Source organism: Capsicum annuum, chromosome 8 (genome assembly GCF_002878395.1).
Source record: "Capsicum annuum cultivar UCD-10X-F1 chromosome 8, UCD10Xv1.1, whole genome shotgun sequence".
Taxonomy (NCBI): Eukaryota; Viridiplantae; Streptophyta; class Magnoliopsida; order Solanales; family Solanaceae; genus Capsicum; species Capsicum annuum.
In genome coordinates this window covers 76,658,459-76,680,401 of record NC_061118.1, presented here as the reverse complement: position 1 = coordinate 76,680,401, position 21,943 = coordinate 76,658,459, and positions in this window count along the sequence as shown.

The window sequence follows — 21,943 nt, the reverse complement described above, 5'->3', positions numbered from 1 at the left end:
TTTGGATCTGAAGTTTAAAGTGACCAAGTGTGTATAAGTTGAGGGTTAGGTTAAAGGGATTAGAAGCTAAAAATTGAACAAATTATTGAGCTGCTTGCTGGACTTAATTAAGCTAGTAGGTGAGTCACCTACTTGAGATATTTGGACCAAATTAATGGACATATTGTTATGGACCAGATTTGGGCAATGTAATATACTCATTTTGGCCCAAATTAAATAGAAGAGGAAGAAAATGGGTAGATGGCCCAACACACACAATCTGCCAATGCCCAAATATAATTGAGCCCAACAAGAAATTAAGCAAGTAGGTGCATCACCTACTTTGAAGTTTCAGCAGCTTGGACCCATAAGTAGGTGCATCATCAACTTGGCCTAATTTGTGGCTGAAAATGAGGTCAATAGGAAAGGTTCTAGAGGGCCCAATATAAGCTTAATATTGCAGGCAATTCTATTCATTTTAAACACAATTTCACCCTTTCAAACTTCAGTTTTCTGTCTTTCTTAACAAAGGTTAATAACAGCAGCCCTAAAACTTCTTTTAGGGTTCTTGAAGAAACCCTCACTTTTGTAGCCCAAGGTAAGTAAAAATCCTTTAGTTTTTGTTTAGTTAGCTCATGGAAGATTATGGAAAGATGTTATAAGTGCTTAATTATAAATATATAGTAGAATATAGAACAAGCAATCTGCTCACTTTTCTTTGATATTAAAGAAATTCTCTTTTCTTCTTTGGTTTAAAGTGTGAAGGAAAGTTCAAGTTCTTAAAGAGTTCAATTAAAGGAATAAGTTGCAGAATTGAGGTAAGGTGACTGCTCTATTTTGTTCTCTTTGTATATGAATTTGAAAGAGAGTTATGGATGTGTTGTTATTGAGAACTCAAGAGATGATGAGTTCAATAATGGGTTGCTACAATAAGAGTGATTTGGGACTGTTTTGTGGACTATTTTGTATGTTCATGTTATGGGCTGCCATGTTGATGTTAGATAAGGATGTGATTAGTTTGTAATGAAATATAGAAGAAAGGTGCGGTGGTACACCACTGAACTAATTATTGCCCTTATTTACTGCCTAATGTGTTTTTGTGTGTTGTTTGGAGGGTGTAATGAAGCTAAGGTGGTTTCGGTGAACTTATAAAGACATGTGTGGTATGGGTGGAATTAGAAGAGAAAAGGGTTAAGATAACACCCTTGATTTACAGATTACGTGTTTACTGCCCGGTTATTATTTTGGTGAAGTTAAGTAGCCTAAATATGTTGGTTAGTTGCTAATACTAGTTTACCATATATTCTATTATAGATAAGTAATATAAAAGGCGGGAAATCAAGTCAGATTAGTTTCGAAGCTACATAACCAGGTATGTAAGGCATACTCTATTTTGCACTCTTTGGTATGAAATTGGACATTTGGTCCATTAAGTAAACTTCTGAGTTTATCATATAACAAGTGATACATAATGGCAACGTATCATATCCCTTGAAGTGAATGACCTTTTTCCCACTCTCTAATGTGTTAAAACAGCTCAATACATTCTTATTATTAAACCTACGCATGTATTTTCACAAGAAAATTTTAGAAGTTCTCCGTTTACTCAAATAAGACTCATGTGTATTTTCATCTTCTAAACACTTCATTTTGAGTGCCAACAGCTTCCTACCTCATTGTTGTTCCATTAAGTGTTCATTTACATGCCTCTTATTAGTAGATTATTGGTTCAAGGCACCATAATATGACAACCACCAAAGTAACAATCTCAAAGGCTAAATAAACTAAGTAACGCAAATCTGTAAAATGAGTGGCAGCTCAGGGGCATAAGCCTAGTATGGGCCGATCTCGATACCTTTATATGTGGGTGGCAGCTCAGGGGCATAAGCCTAGCATGGGCTAATCCTAATCTTTATATGTAGGTGGCAGCTCAGGGGCGTAATCCTAGCATGGGCCGATCCTAATTTATTTATTTACCACTGATCAACTGGTCATTGCATTATATATGGCTTACAAAGATTATTCAGTAAGAAAGGTAAAAATAAAGAAAGGAACGTAATGTATATAGTCCCACAAGTATATATAAAGGTGGTCTACTAGTACTACTTATACACTTGTATCTGATTTCTATTGAGCTTTTGTATCATGTGTTGTTACCTTCAACCTTACATATTTAGTACATATTTTTGTACTGACGTCCCTCATGGGGGACCTATATTTCATGCTATAGGCATAGGTACTTCAACTCATACACCTCACTAGTAGGAGCGCATAGTGACTATTGGTGAGCTCCAGGTTGATTTGGCGCTCTTCGAGTCTGTTCCATATATTTTGGTATTGTGCGGTTAGTCAAGAGTAGGGTGGGGGTTTATCCCGACCCTAACTAAGTCGATGTATCTTTTATAGGCTTTATAGACTAATGTAAAGTTATGGTAGTGTCTTACCTTTAGACGTGGTGGCCCCAATGGCTAAATGTTGTACATATAAGTTTGTGCTTGCCTATGTAATTATTCTCATCGATACATAATATCATATTTGTCAGAACCTTTGGTTGTCATACTTACATGCATGAGAATTACAAGGTTATGAATTGGTTCTCTCAGGCCTTTATGGCTACGAGTGCCTGTCCGCCCCAATAGGATTTGAGGCATGACAAAAGTGGTATTAGAACATGTCATCCTAGGGTGTCTACAAAGCCATGTCTATATATGGTCTTCTTTACGGGCGTGTTGTGCACCACATCTATAAACAGGAGGCTATGGGATATTTTGGGGGTGTCTTTTTCTTTTTCATATCTTAGATCGTGCAATAGAGCCCATGTTGCAGTAGAAGTCATATTTAACCATTGAACCTATTTTTTTCCTCTTATTGTAGTAAAGATGCCGGTTACGAGAAGGAGTAAAAATATAGGTAAGCGAATAGATGTGGCTCCTGGAGAAGGGACCAGCAAGTCACCTCCTAGACAAGTTAATCAAAGTGAGGCTCAAGCTGAGTTTATGTCCCAAAGTTCTTCTACTCCTCCATCTCCAGAAGATCTAAGAAGGAGAAGAACCACATCCTCAGAACCACCTATTAATGCTACTAACCAAGATCTAAGGAATGTGGTACAATTATTGCCTCGTATAGTTTCTAGATAAGCTCAAGGACAAGCCATTCCAACCACAGGTTCTAGTGGTGCAGATAGGGAAACTAGCCTACGAACGCAAGATTTTCTTAAATTGTATCCACCCACATTCACTGGATCAGATCTTAATGAAGACCCATAGGACTTTATTGATCAAATCCAAAGGGCTCTAGATGTCATGCATGTGTTAGGTAAAGAGACAGTTGTTAGGGATTAGGAATTTACCAAAATACCCCCTTTTAAAATTTTATACAAACTGGAAAACATATATTTTTCTCGATCTGGGTGGCCACCAAGATGTGTTACTATTGTGGTGGCTTACTAGAAATTGACAAATGGAAACTGGGTAGACTCTGCAATTCGGAGACATCGTGGTTCCCCTTTGGAATGTCTTTTGCAATATGGCGCGATGTGCCATTATTGCTGGACCTCTGGAAATTGACAAACGGGAAATTGATCCACTCTGTGATGCACCAATATCGCGGAGGGCCACTAGATTGGGAAAATTGGGAATTTACACTGATCCGTGACCCGCTAAGGGTCCAAACGATGGTGTTTTAGATATGAACTTAAAATAACTATAACTTCTTATCCTGTTATCGAATTTAGGCGAATCTTATATTGCTGGAAAACTAATTCAATTTCCTACACAATGGAAAGTTCAAATGTAAGCAATTCCATACAAAATAAATAGTATTCATTTTAGAAGCTATCCCTTAACATTTTAGGGACGAATTTAAGCTAGGAAAAGTGCAAGGTATTTCAACATCTCCCTATTAGAAACATTCGTCCTTGAATATGGCTAGTTAAGCTGAAATTTCTGAGGAATTTGAGAATATAAGATAGCATGCATAACTGAATTAAATTGTGAGTTTGAATCTAAATCATTCTAAGCTGCTGAGTAATCTATGAGTGAATGAACTTACATAAGGACAACTATATAGCTGAATGTATGGTTAGAAAAGAACCCAATTAAGGAAAAGTATTACCTTTGGCTACAACTGAGTTTGCAGAGAAAGGTGAGGATACTTGGCTCACATATCTGCTTCCGTTTCCCAAGTGGCGCCCTCAACAGACTGATTCCGCCAAAGAACATTAACCAAGGAAACTTTTTTGTTCCTTAGTCTATGGATTTGATAATCTAAAACCTCAACTGGAATCTCTTCATAAGAAATATTGTTTTGAACATTTGAGCTTTTTAAAGGAACTACAACAGTGGAGTCATTGATACTCTTCTTAAGCATAGAGATGTGAAACACCGGATGAATGACTGACAAATCTATGGACAAATAAATTTTATGAGCTACTTTTCCAACACGACTTACAATTTTGAAAGGGCCAACATATCAAGGACTAAGCTTCCCCTTTTTACCAAATCTTTTCACCCCTCTCATGGGTGAAATCTTTAGATACACTAAATCACCAATCTCAAATTCAAGGTCCCTTCTTCTTACATCTGCGTAGGATTTCTGACGACTCTGGACTGTATTCAATCATTCCCTAATCAAGTTAACTTTCTCCATAGCTTCATAAACTGCATTGGGCCCTAGCAAAGCAGCCTCACCCACCTCAAACCAACCTACGAGTGATGTACATCTCCTCCCATGAAGAGCCTCGAATGGAGCCATCTGAATGCTAGCATGATAATTGTTATTATAAGCGAACTTAATAAATGGGAAGTCATAATCCCAACTACCCTTGGAATCAAGAACGCGCATGCCCTCAACATATCCTCTAAAGTTTAGATGGTCCTCTCTGCTTGACCATCTGTCTGAGGGTGGTAACCTAAACTAAGATGGACTTAGGTACCAAAACCCTTCTGAAAAGCTCTCCAAAATTGGGAAGTAAACTGAGTACACATATCTGAGATGATAGACAAGGGAACCCCATGTAATCTGACTATCTCTCGGATGTACATCTTAGCATAATCCTCAGCTATATAAGACATACGAACTGGCAAGAAATGCACTAACTTAGTCAATCTATATACAGTAACCCAAATCAAATCATGATGACGACCCGAATGGGGTAAACCAGTCACAAAATCTATATTCACCTTTTCCCACTTCAAAGTGGAGATACCAAACTCTTGCAATGTACCACTAGGTCTTTGGTGCTCTACCTTAACCTATTGACAAGTTGCATACTTGGCTACAACCTGCTATATCTCTCTTTATACCACTCCACCAATAGATTTCCCGCAAGTCACGGTACATCTTGGTAGCACCTAGATGAATAGAATAATGCGCACTATGTGTTCCACCATAATCCACTATCTCAAATCATCAACACAAGGCATACATAATCTACTTTGGTATCTCTACACACCATCTCCCCCTTGGGAGAAAACCTTTACCTTTTGGTCTTTAACTGACTTTTTTAGTTTGACCAAACTAGGATCCTTATCTTGCTTCTCTTTCACTTCTGAAACTAGGAAAGATTCAGAACGACTCTGAACCCAAACATTTCCTTCGGTGAAATCAACTAATGTAACACCCAATCTGGCTAATCAATGCACTTCTTGAGCTAACTCTCTCTTATCATTCTCCACATGAGCAACACTGCCCATAGACAACCTACTAAGAGCGTCTGCCACTACATTGGCCTTGCCCAGATGATACAACATACTCATATCATAATCCTTTAACAACTCCAACCACCTTCTCTGATAAAGTTTCAAATCCCTTTAAGTAAACACATATTGCAAAATTTTGTGCTCTGTGAACACATCAACATGCATACCATATAGATAATGTCTCCATATTTTCAAAGAGCAAACACCACAACAGCTAATTCTAGATCATGGGTTGGGTAATTTTTTTCATGAGGCTTCAACTGTCTAGAAACATAGGCTATGACCTTTCCTATCTGCATCAACACACAATCCAAACCAACTCTAGAGGAATCATAATAAACAACAAAGCCATCGATACCATCAGGTAGTGCTAGAATGGGGGATAAAGTAAGTTGAGTCTTCAACTCTTGAAAACTCTTCTCGCATGAATCTAACCATAGGAACTTAACTTTCTTTTGGGTTAATCTAGACATAGGAGATGTGATAGAGGAGAAACCTTCAATAAAAAGGCGGTAATAACTAGCTAGACCCAATAAACTCCTAATGTCTAACGGAGAGATAGGTCTAGGAAAATTCCTTACACATTTTTTCTTTTCGGGATTGACTCCAATGCCATCGACGGATACAATATGACTAAGAAAGGATACTGATTTTAGCCAAAATTCATATTTATTGAATTTGGAAAACAATTGATGGTCTTTAAGAGTTTGCAAGACAACTTTAAGATGATCTACATGGTCATTCTCACTACGGGAGTACACAAGGATGTCATCTATGAATACTATGACAAACATGTCTAGATACTCTTTGAACACTCGATTCATGAGGTCCATAAAAGATGTTGGGGCATTATTTAGCCCGAAAGACATGACTAGGAACTCAAAATGACCATAACGAGTTCTAAAGGCTGTCTTTTGAATATCACATTCCCTTACTTTAAGATGATGATAGTCAGATCTAAGGTTTATCTTTGAGAAATAACTTACACCTTGTAGTTGATCAGATAAGTCATCAATTCTAAAAAAGGGATATTTGTTCTTGACTGTAACTTTATTTAGCTGACGATAGTTAATGTACATATGCAAAGAACTATATTTCTTTCGTACGAATAGGACAGAAGTGCCCCATGGAGAAATACTTGGCCTTATGAAACCTTTATCTAGAAGATCTTTTAGTTGATCCTTCAACTCCTTAAGCTCTGTGAGAGCCATATAATAAGGAGGGATAGAAATAGGCTGAGTATCGGGAACAAGGTCAATACCAAATTTTATTTCCCTATCAAGAGGTATCCCTAGCAAATATTTGAGAAAGACATCATGAAACTCATTAACTACTCGGATGGACTGAATATTGGAGTCTCAGACTTTGCATCTTTGAATTGAAATAGATAAGAAATGCAACCTTTTGATATCAACTTTCTGGCCTTAAGGTAAGATATGAAATGAACCTTGGGAGACACTGAATTACCTGCCCACTCAAAGAATGGCTTATTTGGGAACTGAAATTTCACCATACGGGTGCGACAGTCTATAGAAGCATAACAAGAATGGAGTAAATCCATACCAATGATAAGATCAAAGTCAACCTTATCTAACTCTATTAAATCTACTAACATGACTTTATGGAGGACAGTGATTGGACACTTTTTCTAGATTTGTTTAGCTACAACTGACTCACCTACTGGTGTAGAAACCAAGAAAGGCTCAGGGATCTTTTCAGAACTTATCTCAAAAGTTACTGAAACTAATGGGGTCTCATAAGAAAAACTTGACCCATGGTCTAACAACACATAAACATCAATATAAAAGACAAGAAGCATACCTATAACCACATCTGGTGAATCTTCCTGCTCTTAGAAGGATGGTAAAGCATAGAACTAATTATGGCACTGACTGCCACTGGTATTGGATAATGCGCCCTAAGGAGAAGTTGGGCAACCTAAAGGAGCTGGTGCACTAGTAGCCTAAGTCTAGGGATGGTCATCTCTATTTCCTTGCTTAGTATGCGGACAATATCTAATGTTGTGACCCAACTTACCACATCCAAAACAACCTTTATGACCAACCAAACACTTACCAGGATGATTCTTACCATACTTAGTACACGTAGGATAATTGGGCCTACCACCCACACTACTCTGGGCTATAGACATAGAAGACTTACCCCACTATTATTTCCTATTTTTGGCTAAAGAAGGTGCAGGCATAGATGAAAAGTTCTAAAACTGCAAACGATTTCCTCCTCCAGACCTATTTTGACCATGATCAAACTGCCCTGTTCTAGCCCTCTTATTTGCTCTCTCTTTTTCTTCTACTTTTCTGCCTTAATTTGCTAAGCGTGCATCATCAATCTAGGAAGTTTCATATCTCCAATGTGTATAGAGATCCTACACTCCTTAACTACCAACCCAGACACACCAGTTATAAACTTACGCAATCTTGGCCTAGGGTCACCCATCTATTTAGGGGCATACTTAGACAACTGGTTGAACTTAGGGTACTCCTTCACTGTCATTGAACCTTGCCTCAGGTTTATGAGTTCTTCTAACTTAACTTCCCTCATCTCAAGTGAGAAGAAATTGTCTAAGAGCCCATCCAAAAATATCTACCAAGTCATAAGAGCTGCATTCTCTTCTCTACTTTTCTTCCACATCACCACCCAATCATATGAAACATCCTTTAGCCTATAGGATGCCAATTCTACACTTTTCTCTTCAAAAATATGCATAATTTTGGTGATCTTTTTCACCTCATCAAGATATAATTGTGGTTCCTCACCTGCCTTTGATCCAAATAAATCTGGTGGGTTTATTCTCATAAAATCTTAGATTCTGGCTGTGGATAAGTCACCATCTTGCTGAGGTGGGAGTGCAACTTGACGATTGCCCTGAACATTAGCTATCATAGTTTGGGCTACCACCTGAAAGACAGGCTGAAACTCCGTAGATGATACATTCTCATTCAAAGGATCTGCGGGCTGAGGTCATTGGTTATCATTTCTATGAGCATTAGCTCGATGAGGGGGCATTTTCTACCATGTGAAAGCATGAGTTAGAAGCATATGGAGATACTATAAGCACGATAGATCATGAAAGATATGATTTTCTAAGGACATTCCATAGCCTCTCATTCATAAATATGGCGCACTTTACACCCATGACCAGGACTATATGTAATGCAGCTTTCTAACTCCCTAGTACTCTTAAAACCTTAAGCTGTGATACTAAGTTTGTGGTGCCCCAAAATCTGATCCCAAGATGTCACACGATGGTCAAGACTACGAGTAGCCTTAAGCTAGCCCTGTCTGCACACTACTGAGCCTGAATCTTATAATAATGGAAATATAGATATAAAAGTCATGCTAGTATGTGGAAAATATTTGTAATATCTGAGAATAATCTAAACATAACGTTTGAAACATCAAAACTAAATAATCTGCATCAAAACTAGTAGTCTGACAAGTCTCTACTATTAATACTAGAGAGTTACTGGGACAACCCCCCTGCTAACTTGAACTGTCTGAAAGGAAATGCTAAATCTTATAAACTGATAAACTGCAAAATCTGGATGTATAAGTCCCCAAACTATAAGGACTCACCAACTATTGGATGAGCTGGAGATGCTAGAACTACTCACGCTGTTGACATTGAGCACCTGAACCTACATTATAAGACAATATAGCATATAGACGTATATGTGGATCAATACTTTGAGGATGTACTGAGTATTAGGGGTGATATGCAAAAGTAAAATATCATCTCATAATCATCATTTATAAACAATGCATGCTAAATGTAAATGACTAACATAAGCTGGAATATCTGAAATACTAAGATGTGTAGTAATAGGAAGCAAAACATACTTTATAAATCATGTGAGCCATAACATTTAGTTATAAAAGTTGTACTAAAACTCTTTCTTTAAATCATACTGTCCAAGTGTAAAAGAACTCACTCTAAATCTAAAATCTGAAAGATAAAATCTAAAGCTATTGTCTTTCGGTAAAGCATATTCTGAATAAAGCTGTGAGCCTTTACACTTAGTTTTCTAAAAGCATTTCTTTCATTCTTTTACTTTGATTGGCAGGGTTTGAAACATATATTTTAATCTACCGAGAGGTTCTCTTAACCAACATAAACCATGTGAGCTAACATGGAGTCAAACGTCTCGTCCTCCTAAGGAAGAAACCTCACGTTGGGGAGAGGTGCCATACTCTTGCCAGGGAGTATAACCTGAGCTAAGTGATCACATCTGTAACTATAATCCACATAAAAGTGGGAATAATCTGATAATCTATACCTATGTTGTCTACGCAGTTCTGTGGAACTAGGATGCGCTAAACCCACACTTCCTGCTCGATGCTAAATACTACTCCCTTTTTATTTGCTACACTCATTCTATTGAAAATCCACTTTAAAACTAGCATAAGGTTTTATCTAAAACCATTTATCCATTAATCTAGTGAAATATGTAATAATCTGAAAAGTGGATTCTAAAACTAATCTGAGGATCAAAAAATCAAAATTTTATTGTAAATCTGTATAACCAGCTCATAAAATACTTAAAGCATCATTTTTCTCAAAATCTCAATATATAAACTTAGGGCTTAAAATCCATGTATCAAACTCATGTCAAATATCATAATAATCATGCTTGATAATGAAAACAATGATAATTCGTCTCAAAATCTGGAAATTACTGCATTAAGCATGAAAATATGAAAATAAACATGCTATTAAACTTATAATTCACTTGAAATCTCATAATCTTGTAAATGACATCATTGGGTATGAACCCTAATTTTGAATTCATGGGAAATAATATAAAATCATATAAATCTGAAATTTAAACAAGTTTTGGGCACAAGGATGAAAGAATTATCCTTGTTCAAACCCCACATACCTTAATTTGATGATCTAGATGCTAGAACTTGAATCTTGGATCTCCATTGGTGTTTTGGAGATAACTTCTTAGAGTTCTTGAATTGGGAATACTCAATCTTGAAGAATCTTGGAGAATTAATGGAGAAATTTTAGATTTCTTGGAGAGAAAGTACGAGCCTTAGGGTTTTGATTAAGAGAGAATGATGAATAAAGTATAAAGTGCTCTCAAATATGATTAATCTATTGTTTTTGGATGGATTGGGGGTTGGGGATTTACCAAAATACCCCCTTTTAAACTTTTAGACAAAACTGAAAAACGTATATTTTTCTAGATCTGGGTGGCCACCGCGATGTGCCACTATCGAGGTGGCTCACTGAAAATTGATGAATGGAAACTGGACAGACATTTCGACGCAGACACATCGCGGTGCTCCTTTGGAATGCCATTTTGGCACATGGCGCGATGCGCCATTATCGCGCTAGACCTCTAGAAATTGAAAAATGGGAAGTTGACCCACTCCGTGATGTGCCAATATTGCAGAGGGCCACTGGAATGGGACAATTGGGAATTTACACTAATCTGCAACGCGCTAAGGTCCAAACAACGGTGTTTTGTTATGGGAATTTAAAATAATTATAACTTCTTACCCGGTTATCGGATTTAGGCAAATCTTATATCGCTGGAAAGTTAATTCTATTTCCTGCGCAATGGAAAGTGTAAATCTAAGGAATTCCATACCAAATAGATAGTATTCATTTTGGAAGCTATCCCTTAACATTCTAGGGACAAATTTAAGCTAAGAAACATGCGGGGTAATAGAACTGGGGACTGAGATTCCCCTTTTTACCAAACCACATAACTCCCTTCATGGGAGATACCTTTAGGAACACCTCATCCCCAACCTTAAACTCCAAATCCATGTGCCTTACACCTGCATAGGACTTTTGGAGACTTTTGGCAGCTTTAAGCCTATCTCAAATCACCTTCACCTTTTCCATAGCTTGATAAAACAAATCTGAACTGAGCATGTCCACTTACTAAGCTCAAACCATCCAATAGGAGATCTATACCTCCTACCATACAATGACTCATAAAGGGCCATACCAATACTAGAATATTAGCTATCGTTGTATGCAAAATCTATCAAAGGTAGATGCTTAACCCAATTGACACCATAATTAATCAGACATATTGAAGCATATCCTTCGATGTTTGAGTAGTCCTTTCTTCTTGACTATCCATCTGAGGATGAAAATCAGTACTCAGACTCACCATAGTACCCAATACCTTCTAAAAAAACTGCAAAACATGAGATAAAAACTGTGTACCATGATCAGAGATAATTGAAACATGTACCCCATGAAACTTCACAACCTCGTAAAGATACAACTTTGCAGAATCCTCCACCAAAATAGTAGTCCTCACTATTAAAAAGTGAGTAGACTTTTTTATCCTAGTCATGATAACCCAAATGGAATCAAATTTGATTTGCGACTGAGGATGACCGGTAACAAAATACATATTAACCACCTCCTATTTCCACTTGGGCAAATTACTTTCTTGATACAACCCTCCAGGCGTAATGTTCCCAATATTAGCTTGTTGATACACCATGCACTTGGCTACAAAATCAGCCAAGTCCCTTTAAATACCATTCCACCAATATATATCTTTGGGATCATGATAAATCTTTGTGGAACCAGGATGAACTACATAGTACGATTCATGTGCCTCAGCCAAAACCTTTGTCGCAACCCATCGACGTCAGGAACACACAACCTCCCTTTGTACCTTAAAGTACCGTGACCACTAATGTCAAATCCAATCACCTTTTTCCCACCTACATCTCTATGGATTTTCATAAAAATAGGATCTAGCACTTTTTTCTCCTTAATCTTTTCATCGAGAGAATATAATTGCTTCCTGTACCGATACCACCATCCTAGGAGTCTAAGAGATGAACTCCAAGATTAGCCAGGCGGTGAATATCCTTCACCACTTCCCACTTCTCCTTATCCATATGAGTTAATATCTCCATGGATAACCTGCTAAGAGCATCAACAACAACATTAGCTTTTCTTGGATGATACTGAAGACTCATATACGAGTCCTTGAGAAGCTCCAACCATCTCCTCTTCCTGAGATTTATCTCTTTCTGAGTGAACACATACTGTGGACTCTAATGATAAGAAATGATGTCTACGTGCACTCCATACAAATAATGCTGCCAGATTTTTAAAACAACGACAACTGCCAACAGCTCCAAATCATGAGTAGGACAATTTCTCTCATGCACCTTCAATTGTTTGGAAGCATTGGAAATTACCTTCCCATGTTGTATTGAAACACACCTAAGTCCAACTCGGATGCATCACAATAACCATAAACCCCTCATTATCTTTAGGAAATGTCAAAACTGGACTCAAAGTTAGCTTATCCTTAAGCTTTTCAAAACTCCCTTCATACGCTTTCGACAAATAAAATTTTACCTTCTTCTAAGTTAACTTAGACAAATGAGTAGCTATCGAAGAAAAGCTTTTCACAAACTGCCTATAATACCCAACCAAGCCCAAGAAGCTCTGAATATCAGTTAGAGTTGTGGGTATAAGGCATCATTTCACCACCGCAACCTTTTGAGGATCCACCATGATCCCCTCATAAGGAATAATATGATCCAAGAAAGTTACAAAGTTCAACCAAAACTCATACTTTGAGAACTTGGCATACAACTGTTGTTTCTTCAAGGTCTACAACACCACACGGAGGTGATTGAAATGATCCACCTAACTATTACAATACACCAAGATGTCATAAATAAATACTATGATAAAAAGATCCAAGAGCTATCGAAAACCCTATTCATCAAATCCATAATACCACTGGAGCATTAGATAAGACAAATGACATAACTAAGAATTCAAAGTGCCCATACCGACTACGAAAAGCCTTCTTAGGGATATCCTCCACCCTATTCTTAAGCTGATAATACCCAAACCGAAGGTTTATCTTAGAAAAGAACTTTCGCACCTTGTAACTGATCAAAAAAGTCATCTATCCTTAGAAGAGTATACTTGTTCTTGACCATTAACTCATTCAACTATCGATAGCCGATGAACATCTAAAGGGAACCATCCTTCTTACGCCCGAACAACACCTGTGCACTCCACGGGGATACACTAGGATGAATTAACCCCTTATCTAGAAGATCCATAAGTTGCTTCTTGAATTCTCTTAACTCAGTCAAAGCTAATCTAGAAGGAGGAATAGATATTAGACAACTATCTAGAACTAAATCAATACCAAACTAGATTTCACTATCCGGAGGAACACGCGGAAGATCATTCAAAAAAACCTTAGGAAACTCATTTTCTACTAAAACTGAGTGGAAAGAAGGACCCTCTGAGTTAAAATCTTAAATCCAAACCAAGTGATAAAGATACCCTTTGGAGATTAATCTTCGAGCTCTAAGATAAGAAATAAAGCTCCCCATAGGAGCTAGGGAACCACCCTCCCTCGCTATAACAGTTCACCAGAGAATCTAAAGAAACTTTGCAAGTCTAATAATCCAAGGTAAATAACAAGAGTGTAACCAATCCATCCTTAGAATAATGTGAAAACCTACCATATCCAGCTCAAACAGATCTACCAAGGTCTGCTTCCTACCAATAGATACCATATGCCCCCTATAGAATCTTTTAGCAATAACCAAGTCACCTATTGGGGTAGAAAAATAAAAAGGATCCAAAACAACCTCAGGATCAAAACCAAAACACACAGCCACATATGGCGTCATATATGAAAGATTACACCCCAGATCAATTAGACAATACACGCCACGAGAAAAAAGTTGTAATGTAGTAGTTACGACATCAGGTGATTCCTTAGATTCCTACCTAGTGTAAGACCATACAACTTATTCTAGCCAGTGTTGGTTCCAGAGAAGGAGCAGACGCAAATGCAGCACCACTAGGTAGAGAAGCAGAAGATGAAGCAACTAGAGCTTGACCTCTCCCAAAGCACCCTTACTATATGGATGATTTTTAAGCATATGGCCTAGCTGGCCATATTTAAAACACCTGTCCCTCCTTTTATCACAAAATCCACAATGAACATGACCAAAAAACTAGTAAAGAGGACATGAAGAAGCCGATTATGCCCCATTCACGTGAGATTGGGCACCCTATGCCCAAAAATTATCACCACCTTTTTGATGTTTGTTACTCGACTACTTCAGAAAAGGAGCGCTAGTAGTAAAGAAGGAACAGAAATCCCTACTTTTTCTTTGGCCATTTGTGTAAATCTCAACCACCCTGATATTGAGCACTACCGTTCTTAGAGAACCTGCTTCTCTTACCCTACCTTTCCCCAACTTTACATGTTTTCTCTTTTCATCCTCCATATGTTTCATGTGGACAACCAACCATAAAATATCCATACTCTTAATCAGCGTAGTTTTCTTTCTTTCAAGAATCAAATCTCGAGATATCCCAGAAGTGAACTTTCTCATCCTCGCCCTCATATCAGCCACTAAATTTAGAGAACAACTTGACAATTGATAAAATTTCAAGGAACATTTCTTAGAAGATATTTTTCCCGATTTAAGATTCACCAACTCCTGCATCTTTGCTTCCCTCAGCTCTTGAGGAAAGAAGCGGTCCTAGAAAAGTCCTCCCATAAAGACAACTCCCCTAAATCACCATTTTACCTGTCCCACTCCTCATATTATTGGTATGTAATATCTTTGAGCTGATAAGATGCAAAATTTACCCTTTTAACATTAGTGGCCTTTGTCACCTTAAATATTTTGTCTGTTTCATCCAAAAAACCCAGAGATTATCCTTCACCTCCATACCACTAAAAGTAGAAGGATTTATTTTCTTGAACTAGCTAAATCTTATGGCCTCATCAGATAGAACACCAGACACATCCTGCTCTGCCTGAGCAATAACCAACTGAGCAGTAGTATATAGCGACTGACAAAATTTTGCATTAGTCAGCTCACCTTGAGAAGGACTAGCAGCAATCAAAGGAACTCCAAATCAATCAGGGATAGGAACCAAATCAATCAGGGATAGGAATCTCGGATATGTGAACTCCAGGTGTAGGGAGTACTCTATAAATACCACCCAATAGGACAGAAGGATTTCCTTGTGTTCCAGATAGATGATACATAATCTAAAAAGCAAATAAAAAGGATTAGAGAAAATTCCAAGACTTAGACTCCAAGCTTGAAAAAGGAATACCAAGAAAGTAAAACACTTCTAAATGTCCAGTAGCCTTTTTATTACGAGTGTGACATGCTACATATCCCTAAAAATGACTCTACTAGATTGGCTTGGTGGACTTCCAATTGACCATGAACCTAAAGCTCTAATAACAACTTGACACGACCTAACCTAAGGCCTTGTTGTAATGTGCATCCTAAGTCTGACCAGGACTGGAGACCATGCATGTTACCTAACCCAACCTCCAGCTGCTTGCCTCAAGTTTTCTAAATTTCAATCATATAACACAATAACATAACTATTCAATTTACAAACTCTGGGATAGGTCTATTACCGAGACCGACCCAATCAAGCCCAATCGTCTAAACCCAACCAATAGCCAAAACAACCAAACCATAACCATATAAGTTCCATAACAATTATAGATAATACAAAGATAAAAGAGGATAGAATAACCAATAATACCATTAATCAGTTTCTGCCCTAATACAATTCCTAATACAAAGGCTAGCACCCCTATAGATTCTTCCTATTCCAACCCATAGTTGTTCCACAAAAGCCTCTATCTAAAAGAATACTAAAATCTGATTGGGACATGCCCCCAACCATAGCCAAAACCAATATTCATAAATAAGCCAAAGTATAAAATAATATTTATTAAATTGAGCCTTCTAGAAAGATGGATGGTCATAACTTTAATACAATAGTTGATCCCGAATGTTTGATAGCTAAGAAGGAGGAGTATAATTGCCGATTCCTATATTATGTGGGGATATATCTTCCCAAATACTGGTTAGTGGGTGAACGCTAGCATGAACTCAGGATAAGGATAAAATAATTCCAACTAGTAAAACCAAGTAAACAAACCATATGCACACAAACCATATATATATAACCAAGCCGGGAAAGAAAACGTGGTTTAGCATGTATTTAAAATAATTAACCTAGGTATGTGAAGCTTAACCATCCTTAAACACCCACGAGCTATATGGGTCTAGTATAACCCCTTGAAAGGCCCCCGATATGTGTAGCTGCATGAACTAGAATACCATAAGAGTAAGGGATTCCTAAGTACCCTCACTCTCCATGATATATATGTACAATATATATAGACCATTCCTGTATACCTCATAGTATCATTAAAGGGTCGCCATGACCTACTCCTCATGTCGACAAATATTAGTTTCTAGTGTTCATTGATTAAACTCCCACTTTTACTATTGGTTATCACACCCCGCCATTATTACCCAATTAAAACCATTTCCAACCAAACAATCCATTATTCCATTTATCACTTACTAAGTCTATTAATAGTGGTATCATTATACTGACTATAACTTATAAATACTATCATTAGTCAAACCTTTTAAGGTAAAGGAATTCCTATGTACCCATTTATGAAGTTAACTTGGGGGAGTCCCATGTGCTCAACAAGCATATAGATCACAAGTTTTACAAGGTCTTGTAGTAAGTTCAAGCTTTGGATTGTCAAAGGATCAAGTCTCAGATTTGGAAGTGCTTGAAGACCTTTTGAAACCATTACAAAGACTTGTCCAAATTGAAGAGAGAAGGAGGGATTTCTAAATTATATATGAGCCTCAACTAAGGGCATTGTGGTCTTTTAAGATCTCCCTTTTACACTTCAAAGGAACACCCTTCATTAAGGGCATTTTAGCTATTGTTATGTAATAGTATAAATAGACCTTTTAGCTTCCATTTTCATAAGTTTTGAGATAGTAAATTGAGTGACTTTTAGATTATAATATTAGTGTTAGTTTGTACTCTTTCTCTTCTCCTTAAGAGTGGGAATCCAGAACATAAATCCTAATACATTTGGAATTGGCTTTTCATTTGTATTGGACTATTTGGCAAAAAAGGTTTGCTTGAGGAAGTGTAAGTCCTTTGGGTCACCTAAGAGGAACGTTTGAGCCTACATTGGTGATGCGTCTTTGAAGTTTTGATACACCTTCTAGTGCTATTCATTGGTGGAAGTAAGGGTCTTTCTATCTATCTTTATTTTCATGTAATTCTTCTTCTTTATGTCCTTCTATTATATTGGATTCTCTTTTTGTTCTTGCTAATTTTTGTTATCTTAGTACCAATTTTGGGTATAGCCTTCCTTTAGGCTATAATTTAGTATCAAATCCTTGCTTACGGTTGTTCCAACATCCCTAAATCTTGGTTGTAGTGTTCTTATTAAGAAAATCTCAACAAAAAAGAGTCAAAAATCCAAAAATATGAAGAAAAAAAAAAAGTGTGGTCTTGTGGGTTTTTTTGTAGATATGAAATTTCCAAGTTAGATCTGCAAGTTTTTATTGTTTTTTGAAGGTTTCTAGTGCTATATCCTTTTTGTCTAGCACATAGGGTGTCTAGATATGTTTGGAGCAAGATTTGGTTGAATTTGAGCTAGATCCACCATTGTTGGGCCTTGTTTAAAGCGTTTTTGAGGAGGATCTCATGGTGGGCATCTTTTTTGTGACGTTTTGTGGCTGATTTGTGGATATTTTAGCTTGCCTTGACCCAAGGAACCTAGATCTAAAAGAAAAATTAAAGTCAGGGTTCATTTTCCTTGTGGTCAAACTTTGGTCAACTCTTGAATATTCATATTGTTCTTCACCATATTCATGTCTTGTTGAAGAAGAATATTCAAAGAGTGTTAGATCCACAAAAGGAAAGAGAAAGAGTGAAAAACTTGTTTGTCCAAAAGCATATTCCAGGAATATTCAAGTCTTCCAAAAAGATGAGGGGATAAGGGGACAACAAAGTACAATTGAAAGTACAAGAGGGGGGGGGGACCATTGTCTTCCAATCCATTTGAACATGAGAAAAAGGCTCCAACCCACCATTTCTTCCCCAATTTTCATCCAAAAAAATACTCTCCTTAGTGGATCTTTGGCCAAAACTCAAATTTGGAATGTGAAAAAAAATTGCAAACGACAACCAACCACATTGTGCTATATCATCATTAGTTGATCAACCTAATTAAGCTCTAAACTAGATTTATTAGTTTCTCCTTTTTGATTCTAGCTTCTTGTGTGTTAAATTCTATCACTAATTAGAAAACTAGTAAGTACCTACTAGGTTGGTAATTAGTCTTGAGTTCGTTTGTTCGTGTCTTCATTTTTTGTGTTCATTTCTATTTTTAAACAAATAGTATTTTGTTGGTTCAAGTTCGTGCATCACTTTATTTGAGTCATTTCAAACAAAGATCGATTCCGGACCAAAGCTTCTCTCACCTCTCAATTACCTTGCCAAGTATTACCGATTTCCCTACACTTGGGAGGTCAAGTGTGAGGTGAGGTTGAGTGTGAGTGAAGTGAGGCTTTTGAACTAACTTGTTTTCTCATTTGTAGGTTATTTTGTTTGCGGTTTTTTGTTATTTTTAGATACATTTTCCATGGAATCCGAAGGTACTAACCTTTTGGAAATGATGCTATTGGAGCCTTGATGGCTCAGCTTGAGGCCTTGGGTCAAAAATAAATGATAATCATGATGCTATAATGGGTGATATAGATTCTATGAGGAGTGAAATGGCATCCTTGACAGGTGTTGTGATTAGAATGAAAGTGAGGGTTGATAGATTATATCCACCAAAGCCTCCACAAAATTCAAACCACCAAGTCCCAAATCCACAAAATCCCTTGCCACAAATCCAAATACATCACCATTGTAATCTAATGCCTCCTCTCCAAGATCCACTAAATGAAAATCACCCCATACGACTAAGAGAAGAGATATCCGAGGGTGATGAGGTCAGTTTTAAAGATGGAGAGAAGCTTGATGTGGAGGTACAAGAAAAATGTGAAGAAAAGAAGGAAAGGGGAAGCAAAACCGCGGGTAGAAAAGAAAAAAAATTGCTTGATTGTGGATCTTGTCCACAAGATCCACAAAGAACCTTTGTCACTTCCTAACCCAAAATCTAGCATTTTTCCTAGCTTTGATTCTTCTTATGTGCAGATACTATATTAAATGATTTGGGTGAGTGTGATACCCTAATAAATGGAATAAGTAGCTTCAGATTATTTCCTTAGCCACTTCACCCATTTGATCCTGGTGTACTAGTGAGGTGGGGAAGGGATTGTTTTGGCTTGTGATTATTTTCTCTTGATGTTTACCTTAGCCCTATCCTTTGTGATGCATATAATAATTATTTCATGGGGAAAACAAGGGATTTCTTGTTGTATGTCAATTTGTACCCCCTTGGCATGATACTCTAGTGAAAGGGATCTTAACCATGGCCTAGACCCTTGCTTACTATTTCCTTTTGACCCCGGAATACTTTTGAGATATGAAAGTTATAGTTTTGGGTCATGCTCAATTACTTTTGATGTTGATGACATTCAATTCATTTGTATCCTTTATGCAAAGGTTTTCATGCCAAACCAAGGATACATGGATATATATTAAGTATGAACCACCTTGGAGTAATGATATACTTGTGGTGATAATTCTAACCCTCCTACCAAGAGGATTGTGTGCTATTTTTGCTCTCTCTTTGGTTTTGTAAGATCCGAATTTGAGGACAAATTCCTTTCAATATGGAGAGGCTGATACAAGCATAAAGAGAACAAGGTTTACAAGGTCTTGTAGAAGGTTCAAGCTTTGGATTGTCAAAGAATTAAGTCTCAGATTTGCAAGTGCTTGAAGACCTTTTGGACCCATTACAAAAACTTGTCAAAATTGAAGAGAGAAGGAGGGATTTCTATATTACATAGGAGCCTCAACTAAGGATATTGTGGTCTTTTAATACCTCCCTTTTACACTCCAAAGGAGCACCCTTCATTAAGGGTATTTTAGTTATTGTTATGTAATAGAATAATTAGACCTTTTAGCTTCTATTTTCATAAGTTTTGAGATAATAAATTGAGTGACTTTTAAATTTTAATATTAATGTTAGTTTCTAGTCTTTATCTTCTCCTTAAGAAAGGGAATCCGAAACTTGAATCCTAATATATTTGGAATTAGCTTTTCACTTGTATTGGATTATTTGGAAAGAAAGGTGTGCTTGAGGAAGTGTGAGTCCTTTGGGTCACCTAAGAGGAAGGTTTGAGACTACATTGGTGATGTGTTTTTGAAGGTTTGATACACCTTCTAGTTCTATTCATTGGTGGAAGTAAGGGTCTTTCTATCTATCTTTAATTTCATGCAATTCTTCTTCTTCATCTCCTTCTATTGCGTTGTTTTCTCTTTGTTTTCTTGGTGTTTTTTGTTATCTTAGTACCAAATTCGTGTATAGCCTTCCTTTAGGCTATCATGTACCCCACAAGTGTTCCATTATTAAGTTGTCTTGGGGGAGTCTCATGTACCCCACAAGTGTTCATTAACATGTTTTCTTGGGGGATTTCATTGTAACAAGGAGTCTAATTAACCATAATCATGACCAGTAAACCATTTAACCATTTAGGGTTTCATTACAAATTTTAAACGATGCAATAGTTCCATTAAAACCCAATAATGTAGTAAAAACAATCCCATAGGCATTTTATCAAACATATTGGGGGCATAGTATTTCCAAAATCAAAGCATATTACCTAATAACCATTCCCATGCACCAATTATCCAAAACCACCATTAAAGCATATAAAAACATAATTAAAACATAGGAAAACCATAACAAAACATTTATAACCAAAACCCCCATATTATATTTGAAAACAATAAAACATAGAATAATCATGCCATGAAATTTTTTATAAAACCATACGTATAGTTGGAACTAACAATGAGGGAAGAGAACATGTCTTGGTCCTTAAGATGAAACCCTAGCTTCCCTTTATCCAAAAACCTTAGAGATAATTATAGAGTGTTTAAGCAAAGTTTTTATGTGTTAAAGAATCGAATAATAGGGAAAATAAACTCCCAATAGGAATATAAGTCATGGGGCCTTATTAGGTTAAGTGGGGAAATATCTAGATTGCCCTCACTTAAACTCCTAAAAAATCTTGTCAGGCGGGCATGACTATCTATACTAGTCATACCCTTAAATACGAGTGATACCGACCACTCGTAAACAAGGCCATTTCACTTGGACACAACATTGTCCAAGGTATGACTCACCCCAAACAAGGTCTTATCAAAGTATATGAATAGTACCCATGATCCATACCCCTGGCAGAATAGAATCCCAAAAGTATAGAATACTGACCACTATATGAGT